The sequence below is a fragment of the Crotalus tigris genome, unplaced genomic scaffold (genome assembly GCF_016545835.1).
Source record: "Crotalus tigris isolate CLP2741 ecotype Arizona unplaced genomic scaffold, ASM1654583v1 scf7180000024115.3125172, whole genome shotgun sequence".
Classification (NCBI taxonomy): domain Eukaryota; kingdom Metazoa; phylum Chordata; class Lepidosauria; order Squamata; family Viperidae; genus Crotalus; species Crotalus tigris.
In genome coordinates this window covers 2607282-2626287 of record NW_024100392.1, presented here as the reverse complement: position 1 = coordinate 2626287, position 19006 = coordinate 2607282, and positions in this window count along the sequence as shown.

The window sequence follows — 19006 nt, the reverse complement described above, 5'->3', positions numbered from 1 at the left end:
TCCCTAGATAGCACTTTCCAAATGGGTCTTCCACAGCCTTTAATTAATACAGCAAGATCCCTATAAAGATTAATATCAACATCATCATGAAGATTTATCTGCATCTATGTTGTCAATGGTGATGCACACTGCTATTTATAGGGACCTTTCAATTATTCCTTGAAATTATATGTCAGAAAGTGGGGGTTAGGGAGCAGTAAATTGGCATAGAGCTCATCCAACAATCATACTTTGGTCCTCCTTGCTTTGTCCCATGTTATTCCATCATGCTAAAGGCCACCAGTTATTTTTCTCTATTTCTCTTCCAGAAGAACCTTGGATATATGTTTATTACTAATGCAAGTGCCAGTCCACACACATCTATGTTAGTAACTTGTTATTTGGACAACTTGAAAGGTGCACATGACCTTTATTTTATTTTCAATATGGTTGTTAAATTATCATCATGATTGTAATAACTTTGATAAAACTATCTTGAACAATATACCACTTCTAGAAAGAAAAATGCAGCCATCAATATTATTCTTGACTTGTCCTGCATTACAAGGGTAAGGCAACATAAGTCGCCAGTCCTGTTTACTGAGGCAGACTTGATGGTCTGAGCAGAATAACATATGTCAACATCTTTTTATACTCCCTTATGGATTGGAGGAAGACATGTTAAAATTGTTTTTTTGGATTAGTCCTGTTGTAATGTTTCATTTGAAATATGATAGTGATTCAAAATGGATAGGATTTTCAATAAAAATAATAATTAGCATTTCATATCTTCTACCAACTGACATTCGGCTCAATATATAATAATTATCAGCTAATGGGAAAGAGATGGAAAGACGATTGGTACTAGATTGGAAAAGTTAACTTTCACACAATAAAATACTACATTTATTACCTAAACTTTCTTACTTTAAACTTTCTTACTTTAAGAAAGTTAAAGTAACTTTTTAAACTTTAACTTTTTAAACTTTAACTTTTTAAAGTTAAAGTAACTTTTTAAACTTTTAAACTTACTTTTTAAACTTTCTTATTTTACTGAAGTTTAAAAATATAAACAAAAAATGCAAACTAAGATAAATATAAAACAATACAGAGAGAAGAATAAAAAGAGAGTAAGGGAAGAAGATATATATATTCCTCCTTCATCAAGAGAAATACAAACATTTGTAGTAAGTTAAGACCTTTTATAAAAATTTTAAGCAGAAATCTCTTCATTAGTCATTCTTATTCAGCAAAAGTCCATTAAGTGCTACCAGAAATTACTATATATTTTTATTCTAAAAAGAAAAAATAATCTTCCCATATCACATCTCATATCTATAAACAATTTTTTAAAATTCATCATTCAAATTTAATCAAGAAAAATTCCATTAGGAGCTACCAGAAACAATGACATATTAAATTTTTTAATCTTTAATCTCTTCAAACGATATCCCACAAATTAATGTCTTATCATCTTCTCTTCATCTCCTCTGAATTTTAATATCATAGCTTATCACTTGTTTAAAAATTCAACAAAAACTCTCTTCTTCCCATATCTTATCTATACATAATTTTAAAGCTTCATCATTCTGTCCTAGTCAAAAAAAAACCTCATTAAAACTGCTAGAGAAAAAAAAGAAAGATTTTAATCTTGGTTGAATAAGCCAACTTTGTAAACCTTTGTTTTCCTTTAAAGACTTTAATGTTTATTCCTTTTAGTAATGTCCCAAAAGCTGATTTCTTTTCTTTTTCTCCTTATCTTTTTTCAGGAATTTTTTCATAAGTATAACACATCTCTTTTGAAAATGGTACATAGATACATTGGTGATGAGGATGGGTTTATGTATCTTTTCCCCCTAATTTTTTTTAGTTTGACATAAGAATGTTTTATATACTTGTTTCATATATATATATATATATATATATATATATATATATATATATATATATATATATATGATAAATAATATGCGACCACCAGGAGTATCTAAGTATGAAAATACTTTACTAAAACCACCAAGCTTTTGTTGGGAACTCCCAACATCATCAGTGCTAAAAGCCAGTTAACAAAGATGACTTAAGTAGGTTTAGCTGACATTTGCACTCGGCTCTTAGACCGCGTCACCAGCCCCGACCGGTCAATTTATATTCTAGATGTTTCTTTAGTATTCGTATTGCGTTCCCTTCTCTCATTCTTCCGGATCTTCTTACCTGCTCCTTCGTTATCAACACTTAGATTTATCAACACCCTTATATCCTCCTCCCTTCCAATGATATTTACTTCCATTGCATCTACTGCGGGTCTCGGGGGGGATTTAATTTTCCCTTAATGTTATTATACGTCTCACTAGAGCTCCAGGTACTTTTTCCCACCCCCTTCAAATGTGGATCGATGTTTACTCTCTGTTCTGTATTCTCCTTGCTCCCTTCCTTGTCCATATGGGTAGTGCTTGTGCAAGCGCTACACACTTGTGCACTTGTGCTCCCATCCCCCCTAACGTTCTCTGTGTTAACTGTCTTCCGCTGTTCTGTTTGCCAATGATCACTACTCCTGTCCAGGGTGGGCTTCTCACGCTCGCCTTGGGAGGGATGCAGCTGAGAACACCCTTCGTCCATGGTTTTTCACCGGTCTACAAGGTGAGGGGGAAAGATACTTTCCCCCCTTTGTTATGCGAACAAGTCATCATTCCGCATTTCCCCCCCCCCTTCTCTGTGTTGGGCACCCCTCTTTATTGTCGTGAATAGTATCAAATTCTGGAATCTCATCACTAGATCTTCCGGATTCCCTATTATCACCACAGTCGTCCTTCTTCCACCTTAGGGGTGGGGGTCTACCAGGATGCTGCTGGGAAATGTACAAATCATCCGTCCGGCAGGTTCTCCCCCTCTATCTTCCAGAGAGAGATCAGCTGTCAATGAGTGTCCACGTGTATCCAACGGTGGCAGACTTCTCAGCTGTTTGTCAGAGTAAATTAGAGTCTCATGTGTCTGCTCGAGATGGAAATCGGATGCAGCACTGTGTCCTTGATCTTGTAAGCATCGGCCAGGTTGTCCATAGCGAGTGGGATGATGATTTGAATCCCACTTCCTCAATGCTTGTTGCGCCGGGCATAAATCAATATGACAGTTAACTGAGTCTTTATTCGAGAAACAAGCCTCCTTCAATAGTCGGCCTCCCTTCGTGGCATCACTAGACACAATTTGTGTATTGTCAAAGTCAAACTGGTGGCCATGTTGTGCTATATGCATCCATATTTGGGAATGTTGGTTGCCCCATCTTATGGCTAACCTATGCTCATGTAAGCGAGTTCCTAGCTGTTTAGCTGTTTCACCCATATAATTGCTTTGGCAATTTTTGCAACCAATTTTATAAATTACCGCTGATTTTTCCATGACGGAAAATGGGTCTTTGGGATGCATGACTTTGGATTGTAGTGTCTGATTGGGTTTGTGAGCCACCTCTATCCCATGGGGAGTCAGCAGTCTGGATGTTGCTTCCAAGACATTGTTAATATAAGGCAGAGAGATGCGGGTCTTTTGTGGTAACGGTTCATCTCTCCACCGGTCGCCTCGGAAGTGGAGTGTTGTGCCATGTCGTTTTATAAATCTCGTTAGATACCCATTTTGCTGACATATATGGAACAGCTGTTTCTTTTCTTCCTTTTTAAACTCATCCATGCTGCAGTGGGAGTCCACGCGCTTAAATAATGCTCTAATGCAGCTAACTTTGTGGGACACTGGGTGGTTGCTCCTGTAGTGGAGGATTCTGTCTGTGTGGGTGGATTTACAGTATACTTTTGTATGTAACAATCCATCCGGCTGACGGTGGATCGATACATCCAAAAAGGCCAAAAAGCCTTGTTTCTCTTTCCTCCACCGTGAATTTTATGTCGGAGTAGATTGAATTCAGTATTCCCATAAAGGTAGCTACATGTTGTTTTTTAACAACAACGAACGTGTCATCCATGTACCGAACCCAAAATTTGGATTGATGTAAGGTCATAGCCTTGTGCTCTAGTTGTTGGAGCACTGCTTCCACGATAATGCTAGAGATAGGGGAGCCCATGGGTTCCATATATGTCAGCAAAATGGGTATCCAATGAGATTTATAAAACGACATGGCATAACACCCCACTTCCGAGGCAACTGGTGGAGAGATGAACCGTTACAATAAAAGACGCGCATCTCTCTGCCTTATATTAACAACATCTCGGAAGCAACAGCCAGACTGCTGCCCCCCCCATGGGATAGAGGTGGCTCACAAACCCAATCAGACACTACGATCCAAAGTCATGCACCCCAAAGACCCACTTTCCGTCATGGAAAAATCGGCAGTAATTTATAAAATCGATTGCAAAAATTGCCAAAGCAATTATGTGGGTGAAACAGCTAAACGTCTAGGAACTCGCTTACATGAGCATAGGTTAGCCATAAGATGGGGCAAGCAACATTCCCAAATATGGATGCATATGGCACAACATGGCCACCAGTTTGACTTTGACAATACACAAATTGTGTCTAGTGATGCCACGAAGGGAGGCCGACTATTGAAGGAGGCTTGTTTCTCGAATAAAGACTCAGTTAACTGTCATATTGATTTATGCCCGAAGCAACAAGCATTGAGGAAGTGGGATTCAAATCATCATCCCACTCGCTATGGACAACCTGGCCGATGCTTACAAGATCAAGGACACAGTGCTGCATCCGATTTCCATCTCGAGCAGACACATGAGACTCTAATTTACTCTGACAAACAGCTGAGAAGTCTGCCACCGTTGGATACACGTGGACACTCATTGACAGCTGATCTCTCTCTGGAAGATAGAGGGGGAGAACCTGCCGGACGGATGACTTGTACATTTCCCAGCAGCATCCTGGTAGACCCCCACCCCTAAGGTAGAAGAAGGACGACGGTGGTGATAATAGGGAATCCGGAAGATCTAGTGATGAGATTCCAGAATTTGATACTATTCACGACAATAAAGAGGGGTGCCCAACACAGAGAAGGGGGGGGGGAAATGCGGAATGATGACTTGTTCGCATAACAAAGGGGGGAAAGTATCTTTCCCCCTCACCTTGTAGACCGGTGAAAAACCATGGACGAAGGGTGTTCTCAGCTGCATCCCTCCCAAGGCGAGCGTGAGAAGCCCACCCTGGACAGGAGTAGTGATCATTGGCAAACAGAACAGTGGAAGACAGTTAACACAGAGAACGTTAGGGGGGATGGGAGCACAAGTGCACAAGTGTGTAGCGCTTGCACAAGCACTACCCATATGGACAAGGAAGGGAGCAAGGAGAATACAGAACAGAGAGTAAACATCGATCCACATTTGAAGGGGGTGGGAAAAAGTACCTGAAGCTCTAGTGAAACATATCATAACATTAAGGGAAAATTAAATGCCCCCGAGAGCCGCAGTAGAAAGAAAGATGCAATGGGAGTAAATATCATTCGAAGGGAGGAGGTTATAAGTTGTTGACAAATCTAAGTGTTGATAACGAAGGAGCAAGTAAGAAGATCCGGAAGAATGAGAGAAGGGAACGCAATACGAATACTAAAGAAACATCTAGAATACAAATTGACCGGCCAGGCCAGTGACGCAGTCTAAGAGCCAAGTGCAAATGTCAGCTAAACCTACTAAACCTCTTTGTTAACTGGCTTTTAGCCCTGACAATGTTGGGAGTTCCCAATTAAAGCTTGGTGGTTTTAGTAAAGTATTTTCTTACTTAGATCCTCCTGGTGGTCGCGTATTATTTATCTTATTTATAATTATGCCCAGGAGTCGTATTTTTATGGATATTATTAAATATATATGTGTGTGTGTGTTTGTGTGTTTGTGTGTGTGTGTGTGTGTGTACCAACCTATGTTAGAATTACAGGTAGTCCTTGAATTACTACCAAAATTGAGCCCAAAATTTATGTTGCTAAGTGAGAAATTTGTTAAGTGAGTTTTCTCACATTTTATACTTTTCTTGCCACATTTGTCAAGTGAATTGCTGTGGTTGTTAAGTGAATCTGGCTTCTCCATTGACTTCGCTTGTCAGAAGAACACATGACCCTGGCACATTATAGCCATCATAAATATGAGTCAGTTGCCAAGTGTCTTAATTTTGATTACATAACCGGGCAGATGCTGATTTTTAAGTGTAAAAAATGGTCTTAAGTCACTTTTTTTCAGTGCTGTTGTACCTTTCAATGGTCAGTAAACAAACTGTTGTAAGTTGAGGAGCCAACTTTGTCTCCCAAGTTTGGGAGACAACTTTGTCTCCCAAAAAGTAGAGAAGGGAACTAGGGGATTAGCCATTTTGGATCTAATTCTCACGAACAGAGATGAAATGATAGAAGGTGTTGAAGCCATAGGAACCCTGGGAGGAAGTGATCATGCAATATTAGAATTCAACATTATAGAAGCACAAGCAATAGAACACAGTCAAACTAGTGTCTTGGACTTCAAGAGAGCTAATTTCAATAAACGTAGAGAGGGCTTCGGAAGGATTCCATGGATGAGAATGCTCAAGGGGAAAACAACTCAAGAAGCTTGGGAAATTTTGAAAAATGAGATAATAAAAGCACAGTCTAGCACAATACCAACAAAGAGGAAAAACTACAGCTCTCAAAAGAAACCAGCATGGCTGCATAAAGAACTCTCTGACAAATTGAAAGATAAAAAGGACAAGTATAGAAAGTGGAAAGAGGGAAACATAACTAAGTCAGAATATCAGCAAATAGCCCGAGCCTGCAAAGATGAAGTGAAGAAAGCCAAGGCTCAAAATGAACTAAGGCTTGCGACCAAAGTCAAAAATAACAAAAAAAGCTTCTTTCAACATGTAAAAAACAAGAAGAAAGTGAAGGAAATGATTGGTCCATTAGTGGGTGGAAGTGGCAAGAAGGTGACAAGGGAGAAAGCAGAACTATTTAACTCGTTTTTTGCATCTGTCTTTACACAAAGGGAAAAAACAGACCAACCTATCAAAAATAGTGCCATAAAAAACAAAATAGAAACACAAGTTAAGATAGACAAGAAAATGGTAAATGAGCACCTGTCCAGCCTAGATGAGTTCAAATCACCAGGACCAGATGGATTATATCCCAGAGTTCTCAAGGAACTGGCAGATGTGATATCAGAGCCACTGAACTATATTTTTCAAAGATCCTGGAACACAGGGGAACTACCAGAGTACTAGAAAAGAGCTGATGTAGTTCCCATCCTCAAAAAAGGAAAAAAAAATGGATCCAGGAAATTACAGACCTATCAGCCTGACCTCAATACCTGGGAAGATCCTGGAAAAGATAATCAAACAACGAATCAACGAACACCTAGAGGCAAACAAAGTCATTACTAAAAGCCAACATGGGTTTGTCAAAAATAGATCATGCCAGACAAATCTTATTGCATTCTTTGACCAATTGACAAAATTAGTGGATCAGAGAAATGCTGTGGACATAATTTACTTGGATTTCAGTAAGGCACTTGATAAAGTAGATCACAACCTACTACTTGATAAGATAGAAAAATGTGGGGTAGACAGAACCACCACCAGATGGATCCGTAGCTGGCTGACCGGCCGTACTCAGCGAGTGGTCCTCAATGGAACTGCATCTATATGGAGGGAAGTGTGTAGTGGGGTGCCCCAGGGCTCTGTTCTGGGCCTAGTACTCTTCAACATCTTCATCAACGATTTGGATGAAGGGATAGATGGGGAACTCATCAAATTTGCAGACGACACCAAGCTAGCAGGAATAGCCAACACTCGAGAAGACAGGCTTAAGATACAGCAGGATCTGGACAAACTTGAACACTGGGCACTAACTAACAAAATGAAATTCAATGGTGAAAAAAGCAAGGTTCTACATTTAGGCAAGAAAAACCAAATGCACAAGTATAGCATAGGTGGCACCATGCTCAATAGTAGTAACTGTGAGAGGGACCTCGGAGTCCTAGTAGACAATCACCTAAATATGAGCCAGCAGTGTGCTGCAGCTGCCAAAAAGGCCAACATAGTGCTAGGCTGCATTAACAGAGGGATAGAATCAAGTTCACGTGAAGTATTAATACCACTCTTCAATGCCTTGGTAAGGCCACACTTGGAATACTGCATCCAGTTTTGGTCACCACGATGTAAAAAAGATGTTGAGACTCTAGAAAGAGTACAGAGAAGAGCAACAAAGATGATTAGGGGACTGGAGGCTAAAACATGTAAGGAACGGTTGCTAGAATTGGGTATGTCTAGTTTAACGAAGAGAAGGACAAGGGGGGACATGATAGCAGTATTCCAATATCTCAGGGGCTGCCATAAAGAAGAGGGAATTAAGCTATTTTCCAAAGCACCTGAAGGCAGGACAAGAAGCAACGGGTGGAAACTAATCAAGGAGAGAAGCAACCTAGAACTAAGGAGAAACTTCCTGACAGTGAGAACAATTAATCAGTGGAACAGCCTGCCTCCAGAAGCAGTAAATGCTCCAACACTGGAAGTTTTTAAGAAGAGACTGGACAGCCATTTGTCCGAAATGGTGTAGGGTTTCCTGCCTGAGCAGGGGGTTGGACTAGATGACCTCCAAGGTCCCTTCCAACTTTACTACTATTACTATTACTATTACTATTACCTTTATTATGAATCAATTGATACAAACAATAATATCAGGAGTATAAACTATTCCAAATTTAATTTCAGATGCTTGTGTATCATGGGTAATGAATGTATTGTGTGAATATATTGTTATATGTAAAATATTTAGCATTCATAATTATGTTTAACAAAAAGAAATGACGACACTCACAACTTCTCTTCTAGTACTTAGGGGTTATTGAAAATTGAATTATTCAACTTATTTTATTGATTTTCTGCATTATTATTATTTCCTTTTTTTCTCATTTATGTTGTCATTTTGATCTTCCCTTTAACCCAGTAAAATTTGGTTGATTACAGCAGGATATAAACCCAATAAATAATGTTAAATAAAAAATAAAATATTAAATCTTAATTAAAGACAGAATTGTAGCAAACTAACGATCATATCAGTAATTCAAACTGTCTACATAAATCTGGAATTAAAGAAAATAAAATTTAAAATGTATTACCATGCAATTATCAAGAAGGTTTGAGCACATTTTACAAGATCTCACAATGGTTTTGCCACTTAATTGTTTATAGTCAAGAGAGTTGCATGTGACAGATGATACAAATTTTGCTTGCATGCATAATAATGAGAACAGGGTCTCCTGCCTCTCCTTGGGTCCATTGGATTTTGTCTATTATGTTTATGTATTCTGCACCAGTAAAACATATTCTTTCTTTTTTTAGTTCCTATCAAGAGACAGTACAATAATTAAACATTTCCATTTATTGCTGACAGTATGCACACAGCAGGGAGAAATTTTTATAGTATGCCTACTAATTTTATGATAATATTGCAATTCTGGAAAACACTGCAGTAAGGTTTTTGCCCTTCACTGTAGCACAGAAGCATTCCACATTTTTTTCAGTTGTTTGCATTTTACTGATATGACTAAAAAAAGACATTAAAATGTTTGATTTCCACCCTTTCACCATGAAGAGATAATGGCCTTTTATACCCTTTTATGCCCAATTGTATACCATTTTTTTTTTTACCCTGTGATATGTGGGAAAGACCTTGGAGACTGGACCAAGAAACACTGCCTATGAAACAGTCAGATAACTTAGACATAACCTGCAGGTGGATAATAGGCAGGACAAGAAAGTCAGAAGAGACTGTCCCTAGTTTTTCAGGCTGAAAATGAGATGAGGGGGGAGAGATATGTACTTTCAGACTTGCAAGATTGCAAGTGTAATGTAATGTAGTTTTGACAATTAGTTTACCTGATCTTGCTTCCTGTCTGGTCTGTCTAATAAGACAGACATATTTCTTGCCCTGTACTTCTTAACCATGAAACTGGATAATTGTGATTGTTCACATAATTTACAACCCTCTGAGAAATTCTGTCACTCCAGTTTAATTCCAATCTATATAGAGATAGTATCTGTCTGTACTGTATATGTCTGTGTATATGTGTGTGTGTGTGTGTGTGTTTTATTTTACTTTTAATATCTTATTTATTGGATTTATATTGTAAAAGTTTCAAATTAACACTGAAATAATAGTCATTCAAATTACCCATTTTTTAATTGTTCCTCTAAATCAGTGGTTCTCAACGTTCCTAATGTCGTGACCCTTTAATACAGTTCCTCATGTTGTGGTGACCCCCAACCCCCATCCAGCTGGCCGGGGGTATCAAAAACTTGACCCCCCCCAAAAAAGAGGAAAAAATGGGAAAGTATAGGTAGTCCTCGACTTACAACAATTTGCTTAGTGACTATTTGAAGTTACAACAGCACTGAAAAAGTGAATTATCATTTTTCAAAGTTATGATTGTTGCAGCATCCCCAGGGTCATGTGATTTACATTTGGATGCTTGACAACTGATTCACACTTACGACATTCACAGTGTCCCAGGGTCATGTGATCAATGGCCAGGGGGTGTGGCCAGCTGATCACTCAGGTTGCAAAGTGCCTGTGGGGGGGGAATCTGTGGGTCTCTGGGATGGGACTGGGGTGGGTGCCTACCTTCCTTCCCTCCCTTCTCTCCCCTTGTCCCTTCCTTCCTTCTTTTCTTTCTTTCCTTCACCTCCCTTAGTCTCTTCTGTCTTCCCTCCCTCTTTCCAATTGTCCCTTCCTTCTTTCCTTCCTTTCCTTCACCTCATTCTTAGTCTCTTCCTCCTTCCCTCCCTCTCTCCCATTGTCCCTTCCTTCCTTCTTTCCTTCCTTTCCTTCACCTCCCTTAGTCTCTTCCTCCTTCCCTCCCTCTTTCCCATTGTCCCTTCCTTCTTTCCTTCTTTACTTCACCTCCCTCCCATTGTCCCTTTCCTTCCTTCCTTCCTTCTTTCCTTCCTTCCTTCCTTCCTTCCTTCCTTCCTTCCTTCCTTCCTTCCTTCCCTCTTTGTCCCTTCCCTCCCTCCCTTCCATTGTTCCTTCCTTCCTTCCCTCTCTCATTGTCCCTTACTTCCCTCCCTCTTCATCCCTTCCTTCCTCCTGCCCTCCGTGCCCAGGAAGGGACAAGGGGAGGGGGACAGGCTGCCAGGGGCAGAGGAGAGCTCCGCTCAGCTCACTTGCTCAGCTTCGCTAGAAAACATGCTGCTTGCTAAGTTAGCAGAAGCCCCAGGATCAGTGCCGTCCTACAGCTGATTCACGCTTCTGCTAAATTAGCAAGTGGCATGTTTTCTAGCAAAGCTCGAGCAAGTTTTCTGGGCAGGAGCCAAGGAGAGCTGCTATAGCTGACCTGCTTCTTGGCTGCTCTGCAGAAGCATGGATCAACTGTAGAAGTTTGCCCCGATCCTAGACAAGAGGGAAAGAAGGAAGGACGGAAGGGACAAGGGGAAAGAGGGAGGGAAGGAGGGACGAAGAGGGAGGCGAAGGAAGGAAGGAAGGAAGGAAGGGACAAGGGGAGAGAGGGAGGGAAGGAGGGACAAAGAGGGAAGGGAAGGAAGGAAGGAAGGAAGGAAGGAAGGAAGGAAGGAAGGAAGGAAGGAAGGGACAATGGGAGAGGGAGGGAAGGAGGAAGAGACCAAGAGGGAGGGAAGGAAATGAAGTTCTAGCCAGCAGAGGCTAGAACAGAAGAGCGCAAAGCCAAGGACAAGAAGGTGGCGGTTTCCTCCCAAAGGAGGCTCCTTTTCTCCACCCCTTCCCTGGGTTTGTGGGGAATTTCTTGTCACCAACGCTGACAAGTGCTCCTTCGAGGCCACCGTGAGCTTTCTCGCCCCCTTTGCTTCTCCCCCCCCACTTTTGTGAGGATTGTGGCACCCTTGGGAAGCCGATCATGCTTTGAACCTTAGGAGAGGAGGAGGAGTCCCTTCCTCCTTCCCTCCCTCTCTCCCCGTCAAGCCCTGGTGGGCTTGACATGAACGGGCAGAGGAGTCGAGGACAGGCGGGGTGGCAAAGGAGATTGGCGGCCGTCGCCAGACCTCCCAGCTGACAAGCACAAGCTCGGGGATTGCCAGCTGACAGGTGCAGGAGTTGGGTGCTGTGGTGGCATCCCCTTCACTGACCTGCATGCACGAGAAGAAATCAATCTGGTTGCTGCACAATGAGTCTCTGGGGAGGGCGGGGCCTTGCTCTGTGCCTGCGCTCTTCATGCGCCCCCTGCAGGGCACATTTGGTAGAGTTCATGCAGACTGCCGCCAAGCAGCATATTTTCCACAAACAATTGAGGTGGAGCAGAGGGGGGGAGGGAGAGAAGGCGGTTGACAAGCCCTGCCTAAGACCATCGGAAATATGTATTTTCCGATGGTCTTAGGTGACCCCTGTGAAAGGCTCGTGTGACCCCCCAAAAGGGTCACGACCCACAGGTTGAGAACCGCTGCTCTAAATGATCTGAAAACAAACTATTTCTGAATTGAACAAAAATAGTCAGCTTGTATGAGGATGGCTTCCAGCTTAGAGACATAACAGTGTCCAAGTATCTTCATTAAACATTACAGCAAACTAGTTCAATCTGAAGAAAAAGTTGACATTTTCCTATTTAAACCCTACCACCTGAAAGGGATTCTGTCTTCACAGCCATTAGTTGTGATCTGGACCTAAATGCAGTACTCCAACATTTTCTTCTAAGTGGCAGAAAAATGGAAGATGGAAGATGGTAATCTTGACCTCTGGATAAAAATAATTTTCCTTACTTGTAGCTCAGGCGTGCTAAAACATTTCTTTCCCCGTGGATGGAAAATAATGATTGATTAGCATAAGAAAAATGTGTATTACCTGTGAATTTATGACAGGATATCTGTTCCTTTTGAATTGTTCTAATCAAAGTCTGACTCTCCATCTAAGTTTCGAAATGTTGAAATACTTGGATATTTATCCCCTTGCATATTCTTTTCTTCTGATTTGCTTGTATTCACACATATTGTATTTTCTTCATTGGTTATTGTGTTTGAAATTTCTAGCATTTGACAGCTATTGAATGTACCTCGCAGGTTTAAAGCCTGCCACTGCAGACTTTAGTGGTAAATTTAAATATTGTATCATATCTATTGCAGCATGTTTCAGTTTTCATGTCAGGCTCTCATCCAATTCTTCAAACTGTTTCTCCCATTACTGAAAATTTAATACAATATTAAATAGCTGCTTTAACTTCTTTAGACAGTTATTTAGAACATTTTAGGGATTTAAGACAATATTTGGGTTTGAATAGTGATTCAAGAGCTGCTCCCCAAAGTGAGGAGAGCCACTTTAATTAATTACAATCAGCATAATTATCCTTTCAGGAGATTAATATGGCAGGTGGGCTTAGTAGTTTCAATAACTGAGTGATTGGTAGCAGGAGCTCCTGGTGGGTCATGCATTCTATAAAGTTTGAAGGGTAAAAGGAGAGGGGAGAGTTTATGAGTAATTTAGACTATGGGGGGTAACCACTGGAAAATGTCAGTCAGTCAAGAGAAGTGTATTATTAGACAAGCAAGGAGATAAATGCTGGGAGCAGTGCCAGTGCTAGCCATGGGTAGTCTCCATTCCACTTTATCCACTCAGTCCTTGAGCTGACATAACCAGCAACAGGAAGGAGCTATCAAAGCCAGCAATATGTGTCCAATCACCACTAGCCTTACAGATAACAGTGGTTAATATTTCAGAAGTTCAGCAAAGCCAGATCCAGAAGCAGTTACGTCTGTTTGCAATGAGCTGCCTTCCCTTTTGAAGGGAATGCAACTATGATATTGAGCATTTTTTTAAAAAGGATATCTCAAAAGAGAGTACAGGATAATCAAATTAGAATATAGATACAAATAAATAAAGATTTTGATTCAGGAAATTAATTTAGAAATAGAAACCAGCTTATAGATATATAATCAAGGGACTAAGTATAGAACAAGCAACATAGACTTAAGAAAATAAATATAAGAGTAATAGACCAATATACTTTGGCAAAAGGGACTTATAAGAATAAGCATAACCTTATTGGCATTTTATTTTCTAACAAAACAATACTTTACTATTTGATTAATAAATCAGACCCATTCTCAGGTTAAAAACCTGTCATCTGTTTATGTGTCATGTAATTCTCCATCAAAACTTGTGACACACAGACACAATGGTGAAAACCAGTGAGGAATTGTTATGATTATGCTATAACATAGAATATATTAATTTCAAAGGGTGTGCCTGAATAACTGACTATTTTTCTGAAGAAATGTTACAACAAGAAGTTCCTGTAAAAACTAAAACTGGAAAAATAAAGAAGTTCAGAATACAACAGTGAGTGAGACAATTAACTATGTTGTTCCTATATTCATATAACATTTCCAACAAATATATTAAAACAATTATAAAATTGGAAAAGATGACTGCTAGAATCAAAATATATGGTCAAAATACTAGTGGGCAATTGAGATAGGCAGATCACATTGATTTATTGGCTATAAATAATCTTTTCATAGAGAATTCATTATGAAAGTGAAACTGAAATTGAAAAAAGTTTAGTTAATGTTCACTATAAAATGTGAACAAGCTTGCTTAGTCAACTTACAGTTGTCTTTAAATAAGTAAGGATAGCAGGGTTTTAATGTCTTAGATTCCAGAAGGGCTAAAGATGGACTATGTGGTAAAAAAAGAAAAAAGATTAATCCTACTGATGAACAATGACAAACATGGACAAGATCATGAGTAATAAGACATAAGAATATTATAACAATAAAAAATAGATAGACAGTATGACAAGTATTTGTCTCAAAACAGTGTGTTATGAGGTACAATTCAGAATCTAATTCTAACCTTGACTCTGATGTTATTGTTCCAGCTGAGCCTATGCTTCAGAATTGTCAGCCTAAGGAATCAGCAAGACAGGATTCAATTGGGGCTGATCAGCCACAGCATGATCAGGCATAAGCACAGTCATAAATTACAGGCGACTCCTGTTCAGAGCACAAAGATGATGAGGCACAATCCCCAGGCACAAGGGATAGATACTTACTGAGGTGAGCAGAGCAATGCTGCTCTGTGAGGCTCCTTGCTAGGCAAAAGACAAGTATAAGTAATGCAGCCAGCAGCCTGCAAGCAGATTTAGGTTGCTGCTTTGCTTGTGTCTTTCTTTGAATCAACTGTTTGGATTTTTAAAAATTTATTCCTTCCTCTTTTTTATGATTCTTTGACTAGACAACTACCTGGTTTGGCTTTCTGTGACTTTCAGAATGTTTTTGGACTATACTATTGCTTCTTGGACCGCATTTGGTGTTTTTCAGTCAACCACTCTGTGCTAGGCATTTGAATTACATTGCTATCTTTTGTTATTCAGATTTAACAGAATAACAGAGTTAGAAGGTACCTTGGAGGTGGGCATTATGAACTGTGCATTATGAAGAATCCTATCAAAGCAGATAGTAGATGGGGCTTTCTCATATCTTACAATGAGTCTGGATAGGTTGAGATGGACAATGTAATTACAGTCCTGTAGCCCAATCTGATATAAGGAATGGAACGGAATAGTCAGCCTTGCAGGATTAGCCAGATAGAAACCACAATCATATTAGCTAACTTTTTGTAAAGCTACATTGACAGACTCTTGAAAGTCTGAAGTACAATCTTCTGTCCATCTCCTTTACAGTTCAAGAAATTAGGAAGGGTCTCTTCTGAGCCTCTTGCCCACCCACTATCAAGTTGCAGACTATTCTGTCTTTTGTGTGACCATTCCCTTAGCAGTACTTTTTGGTCCAGTCTCCTAAGGTCTTTCCTACACACCGAAGAGAGGATGAAAATGCTGAGTGCACAGTTAGGTAAATTTGAATATGTTTTACATCACTACATATTAACATAATTGCTAAAATTCAATTTTAGGAATAACTCAGTGCATAGCACCTACAAAAACAAAAAAGAACATCTAATGGGTTATTTTGCAATCTCAACTTTTATTGTTAGTTTAGTGACTCTTTCTTTCCAGGTCTTCTTACTTTTCTTATCAGACTACGAATTTACATAGCAATATGTATTACATCCTTATATAAAAGCTACATAGTGTGACTTTCTACTTGTCAATGAATATGTGCTAAATGGGATTCAAAGAGTTTGTTTTATTATAGCAAAAATACTAACTTCTCTTAGAACCACAGAGAACAGCAGGCATCAGCTGTTCCGTGGCTCAAAACCTCCTTCCCGGGCAAAGGGAGGGAGGGGAGTATCACTTGAATAGAGGTAGAGCCTCTGAGACCCCCAAGGAAGTTTTCTTTTGGGGGTGAAAAGAGTGCTCCCATGGAGTTCAGGTTGCCTCTGCTTCTCAGCTGTCTTTGTCCCTTGGGGACAAAGCAAGACGCCGCTCCCACCTCTGCGCTTAAAGAAATCTGGTGAGTTATTTTAAAAGCGGACAGAGCTGGATAAAGGATTTTATTTTTTTGATCTTATTTTGACTTTAAGTTAAAGATTGATTTTTACTTCCCTTTTTTTTCTTTTTTCTTTTACCGAGAGGGAAAGTAAAATGGCGATTGGAAAGTTTTTTTTTCTTTTTTTTCTTGAAGGGAGCGGAACCGAATGGAATGGATTAGATTGTTTTTAAAGGTTTTTTCAAGTTGGATTTGTGTTTCAGGAAGATTATTTTCCCTCTCCATCAAACTCTTTTTTGTTATTTCTTTAAGGGTTTTTTTTTGTATTTTTTCTATTTTTCTTTTTAAGAAGGAGGAAAGAAGAAACAAAACTTTTTTTTTTTGAAAATGGCTTCAAGGCGCCAAGTAACATCTACGGTACCTAAGGTGGCTTCTTCTCCTGCGATTTTACCAGCACAACAACCTAAAGCTACACCACCTCCTTCCCCTCCTCTGCCACCAGTAAAAGACATGCAAGATATAATGGGAAATGCTATATCTCTTTCTGTTTTTTAAATATTGGTGTTAAAGTATTTTACGATTTGTTTAATTATTGTAACCAAATTTGTATATGATTTATTTGTGTTTAAAATTTTTTCTTCTAAATTTTAATTAAGCCTGTATTCAGCTCTGGGAAGGTTGGGGGGGTTGGGGTGGGTTGGGAGGGTTTTGGGGAAGGGAACTTTTTTGTAAAATTTTAAAAATTTTCAATAAAAAAAATACTAACTTCTCTTGCAAATGGTGTGTATATATGGTTCATTTCTGTGTGCGTGTGCGTGTGTGTGTGTGTGTGTGTGTGTGTGTGAGAGAGAGAGAGAGAGAGAGAGAGAGAAGGAAGTAAGAGGAATGAACAACATTCAGTCAGTAAATGTAAGCTTGAAATATTAATTCCATATTCTAACTATAATGTTTAAAGTGGATAAATATAAATATAAATCTTTATTTAATATGTGTAGAAGCACTCAATAAAATTCCTGAACTAAATTGGAAAGCACTCTATTTTTATAGAACATATGCAAATAACTTGAGGCTTCTTGTATTACTCTCTTTTAGATTAAGGAGAAAGAAAGATGTGAAAGAGAAACACTGGATGACAAAAAAAGCATATGGAAATACTATTTTTCCTAAGGAAAATTTCAGGAGGCTGCTTTTTTCTTCTATAATCATAGCAATGTGGCACTTACTAAATTCTACAGAATAAATGAACTGTATTTTCAGGCTTCTAGGTTCACTCCCCAAAATAATAGAAATATGAAACATATATAAAGAAGAATCGGGTATTGCTGTCTCTTCTTAAGAAGACAATTGTCTGGCTTTCTTAATTCAAGGTCTGCCGTACATTTCATTGGAAACATTTCCCCTTACTCTTTATGTTGGGATAACAAACCAATGTTAGGGCATTGTTCCAGTTCAGTAAAAGTGGGGATGTCATATTTTGTTAGAAAGCCTACACTATTGACTTGAATACAAATTGACTGATGATTTAATTTATATGCCACCTATCTTGCTTATAACTCTGGGAAATGCAAGAAATAAGAGCTTAATATGCATTTTCTTTTATGAACAAATAATTTCTCCCTGTATACAGTAAAATAGCCCAGAGATAAAGCAATACCTATAGTGCATAAGGACTCTGAAGCAAGCAAGAAAGTGCCATTGAAATTTAGCACATAACATTTTAAGTGATTGGAAGGAGCAAGCAATGGCTTCAAGTATAGAACTTCCGGTTTCGGAGGCAGCACCTCTAGCTGTACGAGGAGACGAGTCTTCTCAGCAGCTAGTTTCCCTCTGCCAGTAGACCCTTATGTGGGTCGAAAGTTGCCTTGGAGAGTGCGACTACCGTCGAGGAGGCTGTACTCTGCTAAGGAGGAGCGGCGGCTGCCCCAGCTGGCCGAGTGAACTCTGAGGGCCGACGGAGAAGAGTTTCACCAACCGCAAGTCAAAAGAACAACTAAGCATGAAGACCCACCATGGTGAATCTGGGTGAGACTCCTTTTTCTCTCACTACTCTGATTCTTCCTGTAAAGAGCTCTGACTATTTCCCTTTGCTAAGAAGGCGGCGGCTGCCTATATCGGAAAGAGAGCTTAAAAGAAAAAAAAAGAAAAAAAAACCTCTTTGTCTGTTTTGGTTGTTTTTTCTACCATTGGATTCTCTTTGTGGGGATATTTGTGGGAAAAGAAGGAAAAAAAGAGGATATTGCTATCTGTTTCTATCAACTTTATAATCTTGGAGATACCTTTCTTGTTAAACATTTAAATAAGACTGAAAAAAAACATTTTTCTTCGTTAACTTTATCAACGTGAAAAAAAAAAGATCTGAGGACATCTGGTGGCTAAAAGTGACATTATAAATCTATCTTTGTGACTAGAAGAGGGATTGGATTTCATACAATAGTAAAAGAAAAGATAATCTGACATTCGGGTGGTGAAGCTTGCTATTAGACCTTTGGAGGTGTATATTTGTGGACTTTTCTAAAATATAATTTCTAATAAAGGAACAGGCTTGTCTACTACCAAAATGGAAGAAAACATTCCACATCTTGACTATGATTTAATATTGGAGAAAATTTTTGAAATGACAGAAGACTTCAAAACTTATTGGAAATCTAGGAGACAATCTAAAGATGCCATCTTGGTGCTTCCAACTGACCCTCCATTAATGAATCAAGCCATG